General features: G+C 47.7%; 1 protein-coding gene across 8 annotated transcripts in view; it reads left to right on the plus strand.

Moving 5' to 3' along the window:
* The first annotated feature begins 1,390 nt into the window (after positions 1 to 1,390).
* Pum2 (pumilio RNA binding family member 2) overlaps positions 1,391 to 5,035 on the plus strand; it is an 80,471-nt gene continuing 76,826 nt past the window's right edge. For 4 of the 8 annotated variants that reach the window (XM_026785888.1, XM_026785889.1, XM_013351271.2 and 1 more), the window contains exon 1: positions 1,391 to 1,655. The gene's annotated coding sequence lies outside the window, so the exon portion shown is untranslated. The remainder of the gene's footprint in view (positions 1,656 to 5,035) is intronic. The other 4 variants (XM_013351273.2, XM_013351274.2, XM_026785892.1 and 1 more) reach the window with 2 other exon arrangements.

The following is a 5,035-nucleotide window of genomic DNA, read 5'->3' on the forward strand; positions in this document are numbered from 1 at the left end:
CCAGTGCCAGTGCACATCCCCCCCAACAAAAACAGAAATATACATTTTTAAAAATAGGTGAGATTAGTTCAAAGGACTCTCCTTCACGAATTAGTATCACTATTAAGGGAGTATGTTATCTTGAGAGTGGGTTAGTATAAAAGCAAGCTCCGCCCCTCCTCTTCTGGTCTATTGTCCTTTGGCATTTCGCACACAGCACCAAGGATCTTGCCAGAGCATGGCAATATAGCCCCGAACTTCCTACTTTGCAGAAGCTTGAGAAGTAACTTTTTCTTTTCTTTATAAATTACCCGATTTGGTATTCCTTCAAAGCAACACAACACAAGATACATTTTAACGCCAGTCTGTTTTTATAAGGATAAAAACCCAAAGAGCTCCTGTGTTTAACAGGCACTAGGAAACATTACAAGAACAAAACACACAAAGACCCTGGCCTGGTGGCACTCACAGCTGCCTAGAAAAGGCATATTAGAACAAGGCAGTTACAAGGCCCTGAATATTTGTGAAGTACAGAAATGTCCAATCATTTGACTTTTTAATACATTTTTGACATGAAAAAATTATCAAAATAAATCAGTGGTACGCCAAGAACTCGTCCCACACGTGCCCGTCCACGTCTCCAAGAGCTGTGATAGGGAAGGGAGTGGTCCCAACGGCTGCGACCAAATCTTTGGAGTCATTGTTATTCTCCGCAGATTTCAAGGAAGCCAGCCTCACCAGGGCAGGTCTGGCGTCTGTAAACTGGGGACAAGAAAACATCTAGTCCGATACTTGGAGCTGGTCCGTTTCCTTTGTGCTTACCCAGTAGTTGGCAACACTTGCCCACTGAGAAGTCACTATGAGATTAGCCAGGAGACAGACATCTGCGGGGTGCAATTTCTCACTCCTAAACCACCAACATCTGGATAAAAGGGGAGCTAGACGGTGAACGGTAGGGGCATGTATTAAGGTCTCCTTTAGGCGCCAGCATCGCGGAAGTGAAGCGCCAGACACCCCAAGTTTGGGGGCGTGGGCAGCGGTGCCTGCACAGGCAGGCTGGGGAGAACAATGAGATATCCGGGAGGAAGAGGAGGATGAACACATTAAGCCTCAAATAGAAAGGCAGGGGTCTGCATCATCATCCGCGGCGTTGATCCGCCCCGGGAGCAGAGATCCAGCGGCCGATCGCGAAGCCTAGCTCTGAACCCACCAGGGAAAAGGGCAGGGAAAAGCAAGCCTGATGGCGGCTGCACGCGCCAGAAGAGCGCCACCCCAGTGCGCACGCGCAGAGCCTCGGCCGGTTCCCCTGCGCCCGCCGCGCGGGAGAAGCTACGCACTGTACAGAGAGGCGCCGCGTCTGGGTGAGCGCTCGTCCCCCCCCCCTTTTCTCCCGCCGTGCTTTGCGCGCGGCCGGTGGGCGGGGGAGGGAGGGGAGGGGAGGCGGCGGTGGCAGCCATGTTGTTGTGAGTCTCTGTGCCTCACCCTCGGTACTTCGGTGGTTCGGAGGAGGAGGGGGAGGAGAAGAAGGAGGTGGGGTGGGGGGGAGGGAGGTAGGAGGAGAAAGAAGACGTCGCCGCCACCGGAGGCGGAGGGGGAGGACGAGCGGCCGAGAGCGTCGCCGCCGGTGCCCAACGGTCGGTGTCCCCCGGCTGAGGCAGCGCGGCCGCAGCAGCCCTGTAAGTCAGCCCGCGCTCGCTCCGTCTCGTCCGTGGGCGCCGCGGGGCGGGGGGCCGGCTCCGGGGCTTTGTGTGGCGGCCTCCACGGGAGCAGGCCTCGGGGCGGGAAGAGGCCGGGCCTGGGCGGGTGTCGGCTGCGGGCTGCGGCCTGGGCCCCGCTCGCACAATGCCGGGGGAGGGGAGCCGGAAGGGGGTGTGCGCCGGCGGGGGAGGGGGATGCAGCTCTCTGCTCCCCCCCCCCCCCCCCCCGCTTCCTTCCCGCGCCCTGCTCCCCGGCTGGCCCGGCCGGAGCCGCTTCGCCGGCCTCTAGTGACCGAAGCCGTCTGCTTTCCAGCCTCAACCCTTGGGGTCCCGCTGTCTGGAAGCAGCACGGTGGAGCCAGGGAAACGTGCGCCTTGGAAGTGGGTGAAGCAAAAGGAGTGGTTTTATGAAAAATGAGTGTGGGGGGGCGGTGGAGGGGGTGGGTGGTGAGGGCCGGGGGAGGGGGGTCTCCGAGGCCTGCCAGTCAGTGTCCAGGAAAACCTTGGCAGACGGCTACGGATGTGAAAGAAAACAGGGACTGGGGTTCGACCGGTTCAGGTGCCTTAGTAAGGAGCCTGGTGTTTTTGTTCGGGGAACATCTCTTGGTACCCCGAAGAGTGTGCAACTCCACAAAGCCGAAGGCCACAGGGGCGACTTGAAAGTCTTTGAGCCGTAGTTCTGCGTGTGAATCCGGGCAGATTTGGAAGGGAATAAACTGTGCCGCGATGCCCAAACACGTGTAAAGTTGGTGCCTCTTTCCAAGAACACAGCTCTAGAAACCCTCTTTTTTCTTAGCATAGCCTTTATTCTGTAACACCTTGGAACTTTTGGGGAAGGGAGTGGATTGCGGACATTTTATGTGCAAGAAGACAAAATGCCTTGACGGCTCTTCGGATTTTAAGAAATCTGGAGGCCGAGGTTTTTCTGTAAGGGTTTTAGGGGAACTGCTTTTAAATGCTTGACAGGCTCTAATGCCTGGAAAGGATACAGTGTGTCACGAAAGCAATTTTAAGAAGTTACCTTGGCATGTTAAAAGCTTGTTCATGGCTTAGATTCGTGACTCTTCACCATGTGACTGGGTGAATTGGAGGATATAGGAAATTCTAGCCAGGAATGCTGTTTAAAAATACAAAGATGGATATTTTTAATTGGTTAATAATAAGCCTCTGTTGCTAGTCTAAGATCTTGCTTTTTATAAATGATTTACGTCTTGTGAACAGTCAAATAATTGACGGCATGCTCTTTTTTTGCAAGAATGTCTTTAAAATTAATTTCCAGAGAAATTAAGTTTTGTTGTAGCACAGCTCTTCCACACAAAAAAAGTTACAGTAACTTTTTGTATTTCAGAAACTTGCTACAATATCCAGGGTTTTTGTTTTATTTTTCTTATTTTGTGTCCCAGTCTAGCTGACTTTCCTTAAGTGGGTTTGCCATGTGCACTTTTAAGCATTTTTTTCAGACAATCTAAGTTGTTAAGTTTTTAATGAAATTTTCTTTGTCTTGAGTTCAATGTTCTTTTAGGTGATTTAGCATTTACTGAGATTTTAAAATAGCTTTTTCTTAGAAATCATACTACATTTCTATGTAACTTTTTGTCCGTGTGTTTGTGGTATGCATATAGAGGTCAGAGGACAAAGTGTGGGTGCCAGTTCTTTCCTTCCACCATGTGGTTCCGGGGGATGGAACTCAGGTTATTTTGCTTTAAGCAGGCTTCTACTTACTGCCTTGTCTGTCCAAGATATTTTTTTTTTTTTTTTTTGGTTTTTCGAGACAGGGTTTGTCTCGCACTCACAGAGATCCACCTGCCTCTGCCTCCCGAGTGCTGGGATTAAAGGCGTGCGCCACCACCGCCCGGCTCCTGTCCAAGATTTTAAAGTAACTTATTAATAAGGGTACAAAAAACATGGATTTTTCTTTCTTTTGTAACTTTTATATTTGCTTATTAATCTTTCTAGTGTTAGGAGATAATTTGTCTTTTAAGTATGTATTTGTCCAAGTTATCAGAAATAGTAAGCGATTTAGGCCGGGTATCACAACCAGAACCAATCTTCTTGTCAACAAAGACTGCCTCTGTGTGTGTATGTTTGTGTAGAAAATAGTGTTGTTGGAATTTGAGACCATGTGCACACTAAGGTGAGTGCTCTACCACCCAGGTACATACCCTGCCTTCTTTTTATGTATGCTCATCATAGTAATTTGAAATGGAAGTTAGTTTGTGTTTCTTGTTCTCAACATCTTCATAGCTCCTAATTTGGAATTTCATTGAGTTTCTATAACAGAAATATTTTGTAATTTTCATATTTGAAAAACCTATATTTATCTGAACTACAGTATTTAAATACTCAAATCTCACATGACTTTATCTGACTTTAGCAGTCATTCACAGCTTGAGACCATTTTACTAACAGGTTAATAAAAAGATTGCATTTGTAGGTGTGTAATAGCTTGTGACATTAAATAGATATCTTATTTCATATTTTTTCCGATTAATTATTCATGCACATGTCACACTCATACACAGCACAGACACAGAGACACAGACAGACACATTCACACAGTACAGACTTACCTGGGACTCGAACTGGCGACCTCGGGCTCTGCAGGCGGCGCTCACATCCTCTCAGCCCCTTCCAGGGGCTGGAGAGATGGCTCAGAGGTTAGGGATGCTGACTGTTCTTCCAGAGGTCCTGAGTTCAATTCCCAGCAACCACATGGTGGCTGCTCACAACCATCTACAATGAGATCTGGTGCCCTCTTCTGTCCTGCAGCCTTACATGGAGGCAGCACACTGTATTGTATACATAATAAATAAAATCTTAAAAAAAAAACAAAACTACACCTTCCAGCGTAGCTCTATCAGTAATGGAGTTTGTCAAACTACCCTCAGTCTACCTTGCCTCTCAGTTCAGTAGGTTCTGAATTCTGGTGCAGTAGAAAAATGTTCAAACTATAATGGTCTGATAGTGCTATTATATCGACAAGTCAGTTTTTTTACGAATTACTGCTTTGTGGTTGAAATGTGAACTTAAAAGTATTTTCAGACCTTTCTGGTGTGTGGAACACTAGAATTATATAGGTAGGTGACAGGGTTTTTCTTAATTTTTCAGGAAATAGTATATTTAAAGATGAGGTGATTTTTTTTCTTCCAGTATATTCCAAGAGATTTAACTTATTTATAAATGCGAATTTAGGATTTGCCTAGTTAACAAGTATCACTTTATAGAGAGTCCCTTTAAACTTTATTTGAGCCGGGCGATGGTGGCGCACGCCTTTAATCCCGGCACTCGGGAGGCAGAGGCAGGCGGATCTCTGTGAGTTCGAGACCAGCCTGGTCTACAGAGGTAGTTCCAGGATAGGCT

Source organism: Microtus ochrogaster, linkage group LG3, assembly GCF_000317375.1.
Source record: "Microtus ochrogaster isolate Prairie Vole_2 linkage group LG3, MicOch1.0, whole genome shotgun sequence".
Lineage (NCBI taxonomy): Eukaryota > Metazoa > Chordata > Mammalia > Rodentia > Cricetidae > Microtus > Microtus ochrogaster.